This window comes from Desmodus rotundus, chromosome 7 (genome assembly GCF_022682495.2).
Source record: "Desmodus rotundus isolate HL8 chromosome 7, HLdesRot8A.1, whole genome shotgun sequence".
In the NCBI taxonomy this organism is placed as follows: domain Eukaryota; kingdom Metazoa; phylum Chordata; class Mammalia; order Chiroptera; family Phyllostomidae; genus Desmodus; species Desmodus rotundus.
In genome coordinates this window covers 109,319,264-109,338,774 of record NC_071393.1, presented here as the reverse complement: position 1 = coordinate 109,338,774, position 19,511 = coordinate 109,319,264, and the positions used below count along the sequence as shown (strand labels likewise).

General features: G+C 45.8%; 1 long non-coding RNA gene across 1 annotated transcript; it reads left to right on the top strand.

The window, feature by feature from the left end:
• The first annotated feature begins 1,108 nt into the window (after positions 1–1,108).
• On the top strand, positions 1,109–17,553 carry LOC123480532 (uncharacterized). Its single transcript, XR_006656579.3, has 3 exons — positions 1,109–1,418; positions 15,306–15,415; positions 16,222–17,553. It is a non-coding gene; the product is annotated as an uncharacterized lncRNA (long non-coding RNA).
• Positions 17,554–19,511: the final 1,958 nt, after the last annotated feature.

Below are 19,511 nucleotides of genomic sequence, written 5' to 3'. Positions count from 1 at the left end.
CGTCCCTTTCCACTGCAAGTTCATGGCCCCGTTGATTGTTGATCGCAGCCCTTCCAAAGTCAGCACCCACCAGCCAGGACTTTCCTCTCTGGTTGAGCTGAGGCCAACCCTGAGGCCTTCTCCCCTCTTAATCTCCTCAGGTTTTCCACCTAGATAAAGGTGTAGGGCCTTCTCCAGCTCAGTTCTGGGGAAAGCACATCACCTTCTTATCATCTACTCTTTGTAGGCTTGCTTCCCAGTGCCCAAGGACAGCAGGTGGGCCAGGGCTCCAGAACCTACTTCAAAACAGTTCCTCCCCCATCCCTACCAACATGTACTCAGCACCCCCTTCTGGAGCAGAAGTCAATGTAGAGGCAGGAGCTCCCACCCCTGAGATCATCAGGACAATTTAATGACATCCTTCAGCAGCCACCACCAGAACCCAGGAGGGACACTCATCCCTTATCCCCGATTCTCTCCTCCGTAAGGCCCACTGCCAGTGAGGCTGCCCCTGGAAAAGCACACCCTCCCCACTATCTCCCGTCTCCCTGAAGAACGCTAAGTCAGATTTTCCATGAAGAAAAGTTTTTAAAAAGCACTTTTTCCAAATTCTCCTGAGATGTGACTCAGCCAATGTCACCCTGCCAGCTTCTTAAGAGTCCTTCCCAACCCTCAGGAAACCAGACTTCCGGCCCCTCCCCCAGCCCTGGGAGCAGCCAGAGGCCTGTGGGGTCAGTAGAACCCCCCCAGGAAATGGCCATCAGTGGCCCTCGGACTCACATCTTCCGGGCCAGAACAACTGTTAAGGCAGAGTCTTCGTTAAAGATCCTGACCTGACAAATGGGGAGCCCCGTGAGCCCACTGAATGGTAATGAGGGATAAACCCTTGCTGGTTCCCCACCTTACACAGTCTCCTTCCTGGTGACCGAGAGCCAGCAGGCCTGCGCATGGGAAAGCAGCAGACCTGAGAGAAGTAGCTTCTGACTGCGAAACTGAAAGGAACCAAAAGCCAAAAAGCTCAGATGACTTGTAGGGGCTGGTCTGGGCGGCCACAGCCAATGCTTTCAGCTCAGAGGAGATGATGGAGAGGGTGTGGAGACCAGAAAGGGAGGCAGCCCTTTTGTTCCTCTGGCCTGCAAAGCCATGGCTGCTGATGCCCTGCTCAGCCACAGGAAGGAGGAAGTCACCTGCTACATCTGTTTTGAATACTTCCAAGTCCCAGTCATCACCGAGTGTGGCCACAGCTCTGCCAGGCCTGCCTCTCCCACTGCTGGGAAGGGGCCTCGCCCCTTCTGCCATCTTGTCCTCAATGCCACCAGAGCCTTCAAGCCGGGGGCTTCCAGCCAGCAGGCAGCTGGATGTCACCAGGCTGCTGCCGGAGCTGGAGGAGGCAGAGTCCTTGCACCTGCAGGGCTGTCAGCAGCACCTGGGGGACACAGGTGAGGAGGTGGCCTCTGCTCTGCAGGTTTTGCTCGGGCCGGCTGAACAAAGCAAGGAGGATTCCCGCTCACAGGGGCCAGCGGTGGTTTGGAGGACAGGGATGCACAAGGGGGTTTTAGCTGGAGACAGGCAGGGAGGGAGGGAGGGAGGGAAGGGAATCTGACAGGCAATGCCTACTTCTAGGAGACTGGACTACCCCCCAGTATAAACCACGAGAACATGTTCACAGAGTTACCAGTAAAAGCTTTACAAGGAAAAGTCAGTTTTTCAAGTGTCCTAGTGGTTAGAGTTAGGGAGCTGGAGTTAGTCATGCAGATTCAAATCCACGCTCCACCTCTTCACCCGAGGAGTCACCTGGGATAAGTATCTTAACTTCTCTAAATTTCCATCTCTTCATCTATAAAGTGAGAGTTCATACCTCTTAGGGTTGTTGTAAGGATTAAAAGAGGTGATGTTTATAAAGCATTTAGCACAGTGCCTGGTACATAGTAAACTGTTAATAATTGCTACTCTTATTGTTTATTTCTATTGTCATTAGGGGCGGATGAGCATCTGAATTAACAGAGCCTGGTTCCCCAAGGCTAGCCCTTATGGAAGATGCATCTCTAGTCCTAGGACAACTAAGACCCAGAAAACCAAAATTGAGAACTGCCGATGGTAGGGTGCTAATGGTTTCACCTGCAGTGTTCGGTGGACACAGCTCGATCTGAGAAGTCGGTAGCCAGACCCACTGGGAGCCCAGACCCTGTTCAGTCAGCCAAGGTGGCCCTCCTGGTCCTCCTACCACCACAACATGCTCCCTTGTGACAAAAGCAGACCATTTGATTTTCCTATTTCTTGTTTTCTTTCTTTCTTGTTTTCTGGTAAATTTTCTCTGCCTCCCTCTCAGACAGGATCTGCAAGGACTGGGACTCATGAATTCACAGGAAGGGCCAGCAGAAGCAGGGAGAGCATTACACAACATGGCCCAGTTTCCCAGACCTGCTCGTGGCTGTAACTTAGGCTACAGGCCTTCCCGCTCCTCCCAGAAGATGCATGGAAGGTGTGAGGATGCCACAGTGCACCTCACAGTCTGAGGGCTTGCCCATAGCGTCAGGTCACAGACCCAGCACTGGCGGCGTGAGGCTCCCTTTCAGCTCAGTTTTCACAGGGTGACCTTTCTATCTTCAAATCAAGACAGAATCACAGGTGCAATGCATCAGTGAGGAGCCCTTAACGCCACAGCATGAGTTTAGAGGTGCTGCAAGGTCTGCCCCCTGAATCTCCCTGCCACACCCCTGACCCAACACCTAGACCAAGAAGGTCATTCTTTGGGTCACAAAGATGGCAAATAGGTTTAATTGCAACTCCAAGTTTTTGAGAGCAATTTTTTTTTTCCTGAAAGGTTCTGAGGCCTTTTCTGAGCTCAGCAGGAGGACATTTGAATCAGTTAGCAAGCGTCCGTCATGGGCACTGGAAAAGAAGTGCCAGTAGTTTGCCATAGGTTGTTATCCTTGCAAAAAAAAAGTGTTGACATTTACAGTGCAACTGTATGTCCAGGAGAGAACACATGCACCTGTCCCGGCCAGCGACCACGTTGGCAGAGTCCTGAGGGTATAGGAGTCAGGACAGGGCTTTCTAATGAAAGGGTTTGAACATGGTGTGCTGCCGGAGACCTGGTGTGGGCAGTGGAGGAGGACAAGCCCAGATGGAAGTGCAGATGGGAAGCTGAGATGGCCCTGGAGCAGCCCCAGGCCTTGGGTTTCTGGGAAAGGAACCAAAATGGAAGTAGCAGCCTCCAAATAGGTCGCCAAGCAAATTCTAATGCAACGCCATATTTTCTGCCCCTGAGCTCTACCCTTTTGCCAGTTTCAGGCACTCCCATGCCCTCTCTCCAAAGCGGAGCAGCTAGGATTCTGCCTCCCACGAAAGTAGCATCGTGTGCCTTCCATCCTCCAGCTCCAAGCTTGGTGCTTCACACATACTATCCACATTTAACCCAATCCTAACTGGTAGGATTTCCCCAATTCTCCAATGTTATATGTTATTATACCTTTATTTTTTAAATGTCATGTGCTTATAATTTTTTAAAATTAAATAAGTCAGAAGAATCTAAGATGAAGAGTACTCTCTGAGCCCTGGTACCACTTTCCAGAGAAAACTACCCTGAAAAGTCTCTTACAGGACACCCAGGTTTTTAGCAACACTATTCACAAAAGCCAAAAGGTAGAGGCGACCCAGGTGTCCATCTCAGATGAATGGATTAACAAGGTGTGGCCTGTATAGAATATTATTTGTCCATAAAAAGGAATGAAATGTTGACACATGCTGTAGTATGGATGAACCTCGAGGACAGTGTACTACGTCAAACAAGCCAGACACAAAAGAACAAAGAGTGTTTGCTAGCACTTTATGAGGTACCGGGAGTAGACAAATCTGCAGAGACAGAAAGGAGAAAGGGCAGGAGGGAGAGGGCGATGGGGAGTTGTGTTTAATGGGCATGTTCAGTTTGGTACAATGCAAAAGCACGGGAGGTGAATAGTGGCGGTGGTTACAGAGCATTGGAAATGTGCTCTCATTAGTTATGCAGTTAAAATGGTTAAAATAGTGCATGTTATGTTATGTTACATATATTGTACCACAATTTAAAATGACGAGAGTCTAACACGCACTCTTCCCCAAGGAGACACAGGGAATCCTTAAAAATCACCGAGCACGCTGACACATTCAAAGAGACCTAAGGAGTAAATGGGAAGATCACGATTGTTCCGTGACCTTTAAATTTTTTGTGAAAACATTAAAAACCCTCTGTCAGTTATAAATGTAGAGAGGTATGTTTAAAATAGCAGCTCTAATATTTACATAATACATTGTTATTCAAAACATTAGAAATGTTGAGAATTAATGTGTTCTATTTCTTTGTAAAAAACCTTACCAAGAGTAGCTTGAATAGTCCTTGCTTCTTTTTCTCATTATATAATTATATAATTTAAACACAGAGTGAGCGCCATTTACATGCCCTGGTGAACTTTCCTACTGTTTCCGATCTTTCCATTATTTTATCCACTGCACTTTCAATGTTGTGAAATATCTCTGAGTTCCTTTAACGTCAATTTTTTTTGATGATGTCACATTCTCTGGGACATCTTCCTCATTCTTGTCACGACCACTTTCCTCATTTATTCCAAGTCCGCCTTCACTAAGTTCCTCTAACCTCATATGTAGAATCTCTCTCGTGATGGCAGTGTCAACGTTCCCCGTGGCCAGCTACTTTTTTCTCTAATTCCATTCAGATGAGATTCAAATCCTGCCGTTGTTTGCACAGTGGAGTAAAAGTTACTGCCCTGCCGCATGTATCTAAGTCGGAAGTAAACATTCCCCTTCCACCATAGGCAGCTTTCTCTTCCTAGTGCAACTGAAACTAAAAGATGTTGAAGCAACTTTAGCTCGCTTTTATATTCATCGGACTTTTTCAGTACAATTTATACCATACTTTCACTCAGGTTTCGATCTCATCCTATTTTTGCTCTGTTGTTGCCATATTCCAATCTTCAAATCACATCCAGTTTCACTTCTGGGGTTATCAGTTTTCATTTCTTTGCTGCGCTTGCATCTTCGCTGGCCAACGGCCTCTTCTGAATAACCATTTCTGCGAACTGTCCTTTGGGTTTATCATTGGGAGACAAGGAGGCAACGCACCCAGGTGCTTTGCTGTCTGTGCACAAACTAAATAACAGCGCCCAGTTATAACCAACAGACATAAAACAAGGGGCATAACTGTTCCCAGATCATGATGTCAACCATTGTTTACGTAGTGCTTTGTGGACTGAAGAGCCAGCAGCAAAGTTTGTACGTGATGCAATTACCCGCATTTAATACACAGTGACGACCAAAACTTGAGTTTCTACTATGTGCCAGGCACTGCGCCAGGTCTCAGGAATACAATGTCAATCCCTGCATTGGCACAGAGCGGCACCAGAGCAAGACATTGAAACAAAAGACAAAAGGTATATGCAAGCTAAGCCCGGTGCCTCATGAATGAACTGAATAAAAGTATTATATCAAAATAGCAACATATATAAAGAGAAAGTTTGGACTTTGATTACCATCAGGGCTGCATATACTGGGAACAGCACAAATCCAGAAGGTGTCATTCACATGGATCCCAGTGTAAATGGGGCCCCCTGGAGATGTGTAGTGGCCCTGGTGGAAGCCCAAAGGAGGAATATGAACTCATCCTGAGGGAGTACAGGAAGGCCTCTCAGAGGAAAACGTAGCTCAACTTAGTCTGGAAAGCTGAGTAAAAACTTTCTCAGGCTAATGAAGCAGGATAGGGTGTTCCAGGAGAAAAAACAACCTGAAAGAACGCAGTGTGTGCGAATCTAGAAAAAAGCAAGCGGTCTGTTAGAGCCCAGAGCATGGAGGGGTGAGCTACAGAAAATGAGGACAAGAAAGGGGCATAAGGGCAAAATGAGGGGCCCTGTGGGCCAGGCTAAGTAATTCGCATGTCATCTCAGACCTGCACTGTCCAATATAGTAGTCATTGGCCACATTCAGGTATTTAAATTCATTAAAATTAAGTAAAATTAAAAACTCCATTGCAAAGTCACACTAGCCATATTTCAGGTGCTCAATAACCACATGACTGACAGCTGTCATATTAGACATTGCCATTATCACAGAAAGTTCTTTTGGGCAAGCTGCTCTAGACTCTCAGTAGTCTCAGGGGTTTTAAGCAGAAGAGAGGCCGCGCCACCTCTTCATTTTAGAAACATCCCACCTCAGGGCACACAGCGCAGTAGACCACCGGGGCCAATGCAACGGCCCAAATGGAAAACTTGGACTGTGTGAAAACAGGCAGTGTCGGAGGGAAAGGGACGAAAGGGACGAAAGGGAAGGATTCAAGAGACACTCAGGTGATAGAACCTGGTGACAGGTTTATGTGGAGCTTAAACGAGGGGACAAATCCCAAATTTCTAGACAACCTGAATGGCTTCTGTAACTCCTGTGAAGTAGCAGGCAAGTCAGCTGCTGAGACATGGGTAGGACACTTGGACCAGACCTTTGTCCCCTCCAGAGCTGTTACTTTGCTATACAATAAAGAGGGTGAGCTGGATAATTTTTGTAAACATTCACTCTTTCATTTCAAATCACTTTTATTTAAATACCATTTTATTTTATAATGTTTTTAAAATATTATTTTGTATTAGTTGCAGGTATACAGCATAGTGGTTAGACAATTAAACTTTGCAAAGTGGTCACCCTGATATTTTAGGCACCCACCTGGCATCATACATAGTTATTACAATATTATTGATGATATTTCCTCTGCCATACTTTAAATCCCTGTGACTGTTTTGTGACTACCAGTCTGTACTTCTTAATCCCTTCACCTTTTTTACCCAGTCTTCCAAATCTCCTCCCCTCTGTCAACCATCTGTCTGTTTTCTGTATCTATGAGTCTGTTTCTATTTTGTTTGTTTATTTTGCTCTTTAGATTCCACGTATAAGTGAAATCATTTGGTATTTGTCTTTCTCTGTCTTATTTCTCTTTGCAAAATACCCTCTAGGTCCACCCATGCTGTCGCAAATGGTAAGATTTCATTCTTTTTATGGCTGAGTAACATTCCATTGATGTACCACATTTTTATACACTTGTCTGTTGCTGAGCACTTGAGTTGTTTTCCATATAGTGGTGACTGTAAATAATGTTCCAATGAACAGAGGGGACACATGTATTCTTTCAAATTAGTGTTTTGGATTTCTTCAGAATGTATACCTAGAAGTGGAATCGCTGGGTCATAAGGCAGTTCCACTTTTAATGTTGGGGGGGAACCTCCATACTGGTTTCCACATGGCTTCACCAATCTATACATTCCCATCAACAATGTACAAGGGTTCCCTTTTCTCCCCACCCCACCAGCACTTGTTCTTTGCTGATTTATTGATGACAGCCATTCTACATTCTGATAGGTATGAGGTGATATGTCATCGTAATACCATTTTGTTTTAAATCACAGATCAACTCAATAACAAATTATAGCCAAATATTTCCTTATAAGTTCTTATGTCCTAAACCAGCTCTATATCAACTTATTTACCAAAAGTTTCAAGAAGATGAACGACAATCTTAAGGCTCTTCTCTAAGCATTACATCCTTTAGCATTTACTGCATAAATGCTATGTGTAAGACACAGAGGATACGATGAGGCATTAGAGGCATGGTCTTAGCCCTCACTCTTTGAGGTAAACCACTTCAAATAAAAAATAATATTAGATACCAATGCCACTGATTCCCTCCATGGGCCCTATTTTCTCTTTGGTGTTTGGGAAAGTGGTTTGTCTTAGGTTACTACTATTAACCGAATTCTTAAGCGGCTACCGGACCTCCTGGATATGGATCCTTAAGGGTTCAAAGGGTTTCATCTCTTGGCAAAGGCCTGTATAAGCTCATTTTCTTGGACAGGACTGGAGAGGTTGGCCTTTGCAAGCACACAGACCTGGGTTTGTTCAGTACTTACTCTGCACTCACTGGCTGTGTGACCACAAACAAGTAAAACTTCTTAGAGCTTCAGTTTTCTCATCTGTAAAATAGGACATAATTCCCCTCATTCAATCAATGTGGCAGTTAAGTGAGATAATGCGTGAGAATGACTGGGCAGAAAGCCTGACACTGGCAAGTGTTAAATAAAGAGTGGTTTACAGTAGTTATTTATTTTTTATCTATTCAATGCCTTCAGACTCTGCAGGTGAGCTAAACATGGTCACCGCCCCTTTCCCCAGGTTCTCCATCCATCTATTCTGATCAAAGCCAGGTTGGTTGAGCAGATGTGATTCCACTCCCCCCTTGTCTTAGAAAAAACCTTTTTTTGTAAAACATAATTGTATATTCTTTATTTGGTGAGGGTGACTCTTGGCATACGGCCAGCTTCTCCCTCAAGTCACATGGAAACTGGGGCATAAAGTAGGAACCAGAAGTTAAGCTAAGATTTATTTCCATCTCTCTCTGCCAATTCCTGTCAGCAGTGATTAAAAGTGACAAGTAAAAGGAGCACAAGACCACAGTTAGCATAGAGAGAGAAATGCACACAGTAAAAATAGACTACTAAATATCCTCAGATGATTTTTACATATTTTTAACATGTTCCCCATAAGCATAAGTCACACTATGGGAAACCCAAGTGCTGGCCACCTGGCTGTCTCCACGTCATCCAGCTGGCTCTGGCCACTCGCGTGGTTGGAAACCCACAATGTCTGCGTGCTCCCAGTGGGACTGCGTTCTCACGGCCACCTCTTGCCCATTTCTTGTTTATGCTGAAATCTGAGTCTCCTAGGCTTGCCTGTTTACTACTGTTTTGTTTCCTCAGCTGGCATGGACCCAAAGAGGGAAATCAGTCCTTTTGCTTTTAATTTGCCAAGGCAACTGCTGGTCCAACACAGGGCTGTTCATGCAGCAGGGTTGTTGTTTTTTTGGTTTTTTGTTTTTTTTTTTACCAAGGGTGTGGAAATAAAGGTGTGGGGCTAATTTCTTTTAAAAAAGTAAAAGTGGTCAGGCATCAGCAGAGCTGGCCTCATGGGTATGCACCTAATGCATTCTCACAAGGCCCTGTGCTCACAAGGGTCCTGAATTTGCAGTTCCACGCTCTGTGGTCATCGTGAAATGCTTAACAAGCTTACCTTGGAATTTGTGTTTGCACATGAAGTCTGATAGGTTAATGGTGCACGTGCCGAGGGCTTGGAGCTTGTACTCACACTCAGGCCTGACTCCCACCAACTCCCTGTCTTCCTGGTTAGACCCCTCACTCCCAACCAACAAGCTCCCATCTCTGCCTGATGTCCCAGCCCCTCCCCACCTTCAGCCAATGACCTACCCTCCACTCCCTGCCTCTCCCCAGCCCACCATGGTTTGGAGGCGGTACAAGGGAAGGGGAGATGCTGGGTCTGACTTCCACACGCCCCACTCTGCTCCCATGGAGCAGAGCATCTCCACGCAGAGGCTGGTGAGAGGGGCAGCCTACTGCCTGTGGATGACAGGTGCAGGCACCGAATCACAGCACAGGAACGAACCCCAGGGCCTGGAAGAATCTGCGCTCCTGGATTCCGTATGCCCGAGGAAGCATGATATTAAATAGCAAATTAAAAACAGCATGACAGATCGAGAGAGAGACTGCAGCTGAAAGAGAAAGCTTCCTATCTTAGTACCGCTAACAGCACCTTTTGCTGCATTTGAACATTTTCATTTTGCAGCGGGCTCCGCAAATTACCTAGCCGGTCTTGGCCATTGTTGCTCTACTGTGTAGCCTTCTCTGCCGTAGAGCATTTATCACTGGCCATCCTGACCCACAAGGCTTCTTTGATTCTTCTCAAGCTCCCATGTCCCATTCTCAGCACCCTTTTCCCATCCTGTTCACCTCTCAATCCGTCCTTCTAGACTAGCCCCAACCTTCCAAATTGCCCTCTGTACCACGCAGAACTGTTTAACACTCTCTCTGTTTTCATTTTCCATCTTCCAGATCGAGTTTCTTGAACCTTAACTTTTCATGACCAAATGACCTTCCAATGTGTTTTGTGAAACAACAACAACAAAAAAATAGGTTTCCCTCTGAGAGAAATTCTACCAGTTTTTTAAGTAGCAGGGTTTTCCCCCCTCCCCATTGAGTATATATAAATCACCAATTATATTTCAGCAGGATTTACCAGCAAGTCATGTTCCCTGGAACATCAGTGCCACAGAAGTGCCCTTAAGAAAGAGGGAGAAAGAAAAAGAAAAAGAGCTCATAGCCATTAAGTGTGGGAAACACCAAATATTCTGTTTCCCTCCTCCCCCACTCTTTTTGTAGATTTTCATGTTGCATTAGCTTATTAATGAGTCTGGTTCAATTTTATTTAAAATAGCATTTCCCAATCTATATGTCAACAGAACCCGTTTTTCAGGGAGCAGCTACTAACTGCCCACTTTGCAAGAATCGCCTTAGATCAGGCCAACGTTTTCTATAAAGGACCACAAGTAAATATTTTAGGCTTTTGAGGACCATCTGGTCCCTGTGCGACCACTCACCTCTGCTCTGGTAGTTCGAAAGCAGCCACAGACAACACGAAACTGAACGGGCATGGCCGTGTGCCAATAAAACTTCACTTACGGGCACTGAAATAGGAACTTCTTATCATTCTCACATGTTATAAGATTTTCTTCTTTTGATTTTTTAACCATTTAAAAACCTTTCTGAGCTCAAGGGCCAAACAAAACCAGGCAGTGGGGCAGCCCTTGGCTAGCAGGCAGTGGTCTGCCAATCCCCAACTCAGAAGATAACCAAGAAAAAAAGTTACTTGTAACAAGACCCAAGCTGGAGATGGTTTCTCTACCTTAATGGTTATCAATTCTGAATTTTTCCCAATTGATCATTTTATATTTGGGATATATTTTTAAAAGGCATTATAACTTCTTGTGCTTCAGATGGTTTCGGCTCCTGATACTTCAGCCCTTGGTGGTCAATAATTATCTCATGTCTGCTACTATTCTCAGCATACGCCCTCGTGGCTCAAGCAGATTAGCCCTCTGGAATGCCTGCCTTCTGCCTTTTATATCCCCTCTTCCGTCTCCATACTGGAGTCATGATGTTATTTGTCAGGAGCAGAGTCTGGACACAGCAGTACTAGTCATGTTCTTTGCACTCTTCCCATTTGTGCATGTTTAAGATAGATATCCTCCCCTGGAGCCCAACGCCAGAGCCAAGGAACTGGGCCACAAAGCAGACATTCACATGCGTTATAGCGCAACTCACTCATTCCCGGTCTTTTCGTAATTATACCCACAGACACATGTTCTTGATTCCGTGACACGTCCCATTCTCCTCTTAGGAACAAATGGGTGCATCTGTGTTTTGAACTGAAGTGAATTAAAATTAATTTTCTGAGACATACGTAATTAAGATGAGCCCCGAGATAGCTGGAAATATCCTCAGAATTGCAAAAACTCAGTTTGAAATCACATTGCATGACATACACTTTAAAGTCCTAAGTATGTTTATGCTTTGTCGCTCTTTTTAAATTCCCTTAGAGTGGGTATGTGATGGGAATAGAACCAAAGGGGAAATTATAGGGCAGCATCTGTGGGCAATGATGAAAAGGGAAGATGCATGTGATCGCTTTAGTGTTCACGTGACTACTTATCTCTATCTAGTTTAGAAACAAATAGAAATTGCATGACTTGCCCTGGCTGGTGTGGCTCAGTGCATTGAATGCCGGCCTATAAACCAAAGGGTCACCGGTTCAATTCCCGGTCTGGAGCACATGCCTGGGTTGCAGGCCAGGGGGCACACAAGAGGCAACCACACATTGATGTTTCTCTCCCTCTCTTTCTCCCTCCATTTACCTCTGTCTAAAAATAAATAAATAAAAATTCTTAAAAAAGAAATGGCGTGACAGAAAGTCACCTATAAGTTTGAGAACCTCCATCAGTTCCTGGAGGACAAAGAACAAAGCCTTCTGCTCCAAATGAGGGACATTGACGAAACCATTTTAAGAAACCAACATGAAAATGTGAATATAGTCTTAAAGGAGAGGGAGATCTCTCCTCAACCAGCCACACTCGGGCAATAAAGTCTTAAAGGTGGATATGCTGGGGGACTGAGAATCAGGATGGTGGCAGTGGGTGGGTGGGTGGCTAGTGACACTCCTCATTAGGCAACTCTAAGTGTGTGGTTTGGCTGATCTGTGGGAAGATGTACGAGGGGCAGCCGTCAAAGCAACACTCCAGGAGGGAAGCCCGAGTATTGTTCCTGTCCCAAAGCTCCCCAAAGACCTCAGACCTCACTCTAAGGAAAGGGAAGTTGATTACCTGACTCCTTGATTGCTTTTGACATAGCACTCTTAAAGTACTATTGTGCTTCAGTACACAGTGTGTACTTTAGCACACGTTAAAGTACTGAAGTACACAGTGTACAGCAGCACAGCCAGCGCCACCGGCTGGGGCACTGGGTGGTGAGTCAGAAGACATAGACTTTTGCTCTGGCAGTGCCAGTGTCTTGCTGGCAATTTCCCTCTCCAAGTTCTACTTCAGCCATCATCATTGCCAGATGCTTATTAGCATATCAAGGCCTTGTGCTTTAGTGGTTGAGAGCATGGGCCCTGAGGCGGAACTCTGCATTCAAATCCTGTCTTTCACCTGCAAGCTGGGAGACCTTCTTCATGTTACTTAGTATCCATCTCTGTGTTTGGTTCCCTCTTCTGGAAGCACTTCACAAATATTTGTTATTCTTGTGAAGATCAAGAAATACCCAAATCTCTTCCTAGCTCTAGCCAAAGGGGTGAAGAGGGAGCCAGGTCTAGTGCAGGTGACAATGAAGATCTAGGAATTTGGGGGATGAGAGCTGACAACCCTGATGCATGAGACACTGACAACAAGGAGGAGACTACATGCTTCCTGAGAGCTGATGATGCTCCTTTCATGTGGTCTCTTATGCACACAAAAACTCTGTATAGGTGGTTATTTTGATTCTTATTAGCTCTGTTTTGCAGATGAGTAAACCAAGACTTAAAGAGATCAGGCAAACTGTTCAATGACCCAGAGCTAGCAAAAGGCAGAGCCAATATCCCGACTCAGGTTCCTTGGCTCCAAAGTGTATTCACGTAAACACTGTGCAAGCTCAGGATCGACATGCCTGGAAACGGGAAGCTGGTGCTTAATGGGGACAGAGTTTCTCACGGGTGGTGAAAAAGTGCTGGAAATAGTGGTGATGGTTACACAACACCGTGCCGCTAAATTGTAGGCTTATAATGGTAAATTATACGCTCGGTATATTTTACACACACATATACACAACAAGTGCCAAGAGAACGGTTGAGAGGGCCCTTCAGCTCCCTGGGATCAAAGGCAGATATGGAAGTCAGGGACAAACCTACGAGTTAGCGACTGAGACAAATTACAATGTATTTTTGTCCCTCCCTTGCACAGAAGATAGTTTGTAAAACTACGGAGCAATAATAAACGTCAGTCTATTGCTTGAAGAAAGCATTTTTCACCCTTGGAAGCCCACAGGCTCAAACACACCACTCTTATGAACTAATTCTAGGGCTTCGTAGAAAGAGCATATTTAAAAAACTGGAGATCTACCAAGGGGGAGAAACCCTATCTTTTAAATAAGGAAATCCTTAATCAATACAGTAAGGGCTGTGTCTGTGGGACAATATTTCTTTCTTATATAATTATGACTTAAAATTCAAAATGTCCTTACTGAGTGATGAATAAAGTTAAATAAATGTGTGAAAGAGCCAGAAAAACAGAACAGACGACACCTCTGTAAGTCCCACAGGAGAGATTTACAATAAGCAAGTTATTTCCAGTCGTAAAACAGCCTATAAAACAAAGGTGCTGGGTGAATGCAGGGCTGCTTAGTTAAGGAGGCTGAGGATTATCTAGGAAGCGTCAGGAAGTCTCCTGTAGGATGGGGCTGGAGTCGGCATTCAAAAACTACATGAGCTCTCCTTGTTTTCTTTATAGACTAGCAGGAGCATCTCAAACAGGTACTTGAGGGGAGGTGGGCCAAGGGGAGAGGACAGTGGTATCATCGCCACATCTTGCTTTTGCTTCCTATCAAGAGAGCAAAACGGTCTGAAGATGAGGAATTAGCCTGGCAGGCCCAGACATGATTAACAGCATTCCCTCTGCCTCTGTTCCATACAGGCATTTGGCTAGGTCCCCTAGAAGCTGAGAACGGCCGTGTTTCCATTGGGGTAGTGGCTCCAATCCAATGCACTGGTCATTAGCAATTACGGGAGGCCTGGGAGCTGATATGAAGTTGGGTTACTGAATTCTTTGTACCATGTGGCATTGGACTCTGTCCCAATGCCTCCCTACTGGCCTCTTCCCTGGTGGATGGAGTACATGTGAGTACATGGACCTGGAGAAGACTGTGTCTTCACAGAAGTGGAAGGTCCTAGAAAGGGAGCTGTTTATTCCTAGAAGTACTGACCTTACCCCTGAGCAAGAGGCACTCCTGCCGTGGGTCCCATGCTCTAAAAATCCCCTCTCCGGCCTTCCACTGGGCACTGCCCTGTCTCAGGCCAAAGTGACGTGCTCACTGCACACCCAAGTCCCAGCCCCCTCTTCTAGGCAACATTCCCAGCACTTCTTGCTCAAACAGCCTTGAGCCCACTTCCAGGGCCTGCACCGTCCCCTTCTCTGGGTGTAAGGACCTCCACATAAGCAGATGTTCCCAAAACGCAAGGGGTGGCTAAGGGGCAACACATGGATGGAGCTTGGATATGTGGGCTGGGGTGCCTACACCGCAGTGCACAGGCCCCTCCCAAAGCAGAGCAGAGACGGGGTGGGAGAGAAGGGGGTAGGTGGGAGCTGGGCAGGCATTCCCTGGGCTGCTGTATCTCTGTGCAGAACCCTGAGAACTCTGAGAATTCTCCATCTGAACCTGACCTTCAAAGTTGTTATGAAAGTACACATGTCAAGGTAGGAGGACACAATTTATTTCATTAATCATTTTGTTGGCTTGATATGTAACTTTTAAAAACACAGGCCTCCATTTGTTCTCTTGCCCCAGGCCCTGCAAATGTGAGGGCTGGGCCAGCTCCCAGATTGCATCCCTCTCCTGCACGAGAGCTCTCTCTTACACCTAAGGGGTAAATCAGCTCATCTGTGATTAACAAAAACCTGTATCTACTTCTAGGCACGAAAACATTAAAGCCAAACCATTAGTCCCTAAGTTAACCGAACTGGTCCAGAGAACTCCAGGAGGAGTAAACAACTCAATCACAGTGTGCACTCAAAGGCAATGGAGAGTGCTGCTCTCTCTTGGGGAGGTCATTGCTGATCCAAAACAGAGGTGGGAGGCCAGGCTTCTCCCTGCAGCTGGGAAGGAGCTCAGGCTTTTTTTTTTTTTTTTTTTTTTTTTTAGCTTGAAAGGAAGATAGATACATGTGGAAAGTACCTGTTGGCTGGGAGCTCAAAGCATTTTCCTTTTTCTGTCCCTGGAGAACTTACTGACCACCCTGGAGGAGACAAGAGGTAAATTGCTCAGAATAACAAGCCCGCTGAGAGAATCTAAATGGGCATCAGCCAGTGTTACTTCTAGAAAGCGAGAGGGGATGGAAGGTCGGACAGGCCCAGGAGGTCTGGAGCCAGGTTTGCTGCCGTGAGGGCGCAGACAGGGTGCCAGGCAGGACTTCGTCCCCCAGTCCTTGTCATCCTAAAGTGTCTCAAAATTCTTCAGGAAAACACTAGTTAAGGTTGTTGACACTCGTGGTGGAGAGGGAAGGTGGAAGGGAATCCAGCCAGGGAGGAGGGAAGTGGGAGCAGTGGGTCTGGACAAGTTGTCAGGCGGAGCTTGGCCAGTGGCCTCAGGATGGCAGTAAAACTTAAGCCTGAGAAACGTTCTCCTGCCTCCCAACTCAGCCCAGTGTTGGGGAGAGGGGCCAGAACTCCGGGAGTGGGAGTGGACACTTGTCTGACCCTAAGAGGGAGGACCTCCTTAAACTCAATGTCTGAGGCACCTCACTAGTCCACCCTCATCCTAGCCCAACTGGTCCAGCAGGTAGTTCTGAGGGCCCTATGACTACATCCTCACTGGCAACTGAGTCACACCGGGGTTTCCCAAGATTTTCCTGTCTTCAGAGAGGAAAAGGCAGGCCAGTTAGAAGTGTTTCTCCACCAGCCAATGGTTCACTCTGAGCCTGCAGCAGGCCTGGCTCCCTTTCTCTGGGAGAGTTGGGGAGGGCCCCCAGCCAGCCGGGACTCAAAGCCACTTGCCCAGACTGACCTCATCCCTTCCCTCAGCTGCCCTCCCAACACTCTCTCATTCCTTCTCTCCTCAGACAATGAGACTCTGGACCCAGAAACTGCCAGTGCTTACCTCCGAGTAGCAGGTAACCTGAGTAGAACAAACACAGGGTGAAACCACCTGTGCCTCCCAACCCAGAGAGGCTCTCCTACTCCTCCAGCATGCCGGGCCCTGGGGTCTCACCGGGCAGATGCTCCTGCCATGTGGAGGTGGCTGCAGGGGGCTCAGCAGGGTCAAAGACTCCGTGCATAGGAAAGAGTGGTTTGAAATGAAACCTGAAGACGCCTGGGCCACAGAGCTCTACCAAAGCCGCCGCCAGACTCCCACCTACCTCTGCGCTGCCATCTTAAAAGACAGGCCCGGGAAAACCTGAATGTCTCCACTACAAGGGGGGAACAAGAGTCACTGCAGAACATGAAGGATCTGACCCCTACTTTCACCTTTTCAGCCAGTTACTGAGAAAATCTTTCCTTTCCTCTGGTTGTCCTCAAAATGGGCCTTAAAAACACTCTGCCCACCATAGGAAGCCCCTTCTGAGACTCTCTTCCTAAGAAACTCAGGGTGTGGGCACGAGCCTCCAGGAGCTGCTCCTTCAGCCGTCTGTGCTGATGCCAGGGGGGCACCAGGCTTCTGTTGCCTCTGGGGCTATCGGTGGGGCTGGCGAAGTGGGAGAAACAAAATGAACAGATACCCCTATGCGCGCACCCGGTCCTAGAAGTAGCCAAGCAAAACTTTGCAGAGCTCATTCTTTTCTTCTACTTTCATCTTCATCAAACGCCGTTTGAAACTCTAATTCAGCCTCTCAAATAAAACCCAGCACATCTGCTCGAAAAACTCTCCTCCAAACAGTGACAGGGACAACAGGCAAAGGTCACCGTGTATCCACAGAAAAACCTTTATAACAAAGGCTTTATCCTACCAAGAAATGACTGCATAGGGTGGTCTTGGGCCCCACAGGGGATTTCCTAAGGGTCTTCCGTAACAGAAGCTCGAAGACTTATAATGTCAGAATCGCAGAGCTGAACAAAGTCAGAGTTGAGACCACTCCTGATGTGGACCCTTACCTTAGAGAAATCTACACAAAAGTCACCCTCAAGCCCAGTACAAATTGAATTACCCCCAGAAACTATTATAAACAGTAATTATTTTAGCCAAAGAAGTTTAAATTGCTTATACTTCGAATTGGGCTTTACAGCTATGTCTGTGTTGAGTTGGACAGAAGCACAATTGGTTTCTAAAAATAATTTATTAAGGTGATAGTGACACAGTTGATTTTTAAATCTCTTTTTAAATTTTTACTTATTTATTTATTTTTAGAGAGAGGGGAAAAGAGGGAGAGAGAGCACCTACGTGCGAGAGAATCATCAATTGGTTGCCTCTCACATGCCCCCAACTGGGGACCTGGCCCGAAACCCAGGCACGTGCCCACATAAGGAGCTGAACTGACAGCCTTTCGGTTCACAGGATGATGCTCAACCCACTGAGCCACACCAGTTGGGGCTGTTCTTTAATTCTTTAAACCACCTAGTTGAGAGAAGAACTTGAAAGAGTATCTTCAAGCTTTTTCACCTGCTTACGGACAATGCTACTCCCAGGCTTACTCAATGTGTACCCTGCAGGCAAGATTTTACCACCCACTTAGTAAATGAGGATGACCTTCCTCAATACTATAAATGTACTAATTCAGCTGTATGAATGGAATGCTTACTATGTGGTTATTATATTGCAAGGAAAATTTTTACAAGACCCTTCCTTGTGTGTTGGGACTCATTTGAGTGAATCATCACTGAATGTTTCTAAGGTGGACAGAGCCAAAGACATAAGTAGGAAGTACTTAAACGTGTCCATCAGTACTACCTGGCAGCTCTACTGTGAACTAGGTGTGCCCTTATACTTGTACGAACAGGGGTGTCCAACCCGCAGCCCACGGGCCACATGCCACCCAGGATGGCTATGAATGCTGCCCAACACAAACTCATACATTTACTTTAAGGCCTTTTTTTTTTTTTTGCTCATCCGTTTTCATTAGTGTTTGTGTATTTAATGTGTGACCCAAGACAACTCTTCTTCCAGTGTGGCCGAGAAACATCAGAAGTTTGGACACCCCTGTCTAGAAGAAAATGAGAGGCTTCTAGAGGTTCTAGAAGGTTGAGTTTTAATGGAGTTGGAGTTTGTCCTTACATGGAGCAAGATGTATTCACTGCTCCTGGCCAGCTTCCCTGCACCAGGAAACAATGTGGCACCCAGACACCACATCGCTAAGGGGCCGGCGGAACAACTGGGAGGGTGGGGAGCCACACCTGATGCCTGCAAAGTTATGCTAGGTCTTTAAGAAGAGCAGGGAAACATAGTGCTATGAACAGATCTTAGATATTTTCACATAATTTTTAAAAATAAAAAATCCAGACATGGGCAGCTTAATTTTTATGTTAATGACCAGGCATTATTATCTTTATATATTCTCTTGGTTTTTCATAAATAAGTTTTGTTCATGTTAACTTCTTCAGCTCTATTAAAGGAGTTTTACTCATGCTTCCCCTGGAGTGAATAGGGGTGCATTTTACCCCTAGGCTCCTGGACAGTGGGGAAAGAACAATAAAAATGGAAAGAGGTTAAAGGAAAGGCAAAAACTCAGGGGGAAATATACGTATTTTGTCAGCTAAGCATCAACCTGGCTCAATTCTCTGAGCAGAGGGTTCAGTCTGGCTCAGCTCTCAGAAAATAGCCTTGCCTTTGCTTCCCATGACTCTCCCTTCTTCAAAATCCACCTCACGGCAGGACCTTCTGGCTACGCCCCACTTGTGTGGTCTCTCTGCCTTACCCAGTGCCGGTCTTTCTTTCTTTCTTTCCTCTCATGTCCTCAAACACTGTCTTTTTTATGGCTGCAGTTTACTCATAAGTGTGTGTTTCTTCTGTACTGTTTTTATAAGTATTCTGTAACACAGCAATAATGCTTACATTGTTATATTCAGTTGGAAGTTCTTTGAAAGTGAACAGCTTCTATCTCCTTTGTGGCGATACCATTCTTTATAGCAAAAGGATTCAACCCAGGTTTCTGTCACGTTTATATTAAAAGGTTCATCAAAAGTAAAATATTTTTATTGTGGTTTTTGAAGTATGGACTTCTTAAAAGTCCAAACGGTACAAAAAATAAGAAAATTCATAACTTCATCCCAAAGGGATAACACCCATTAACAGTTTGGAATATATCCTTCGCCACACCTTGGTCTATGCACGAACATAAATGACCAAGAAAGGGCTCTTACTTCATATTACATTTCACATCTTTCTTCTTTTATTTTTATGTTTGTACACAGACCCACT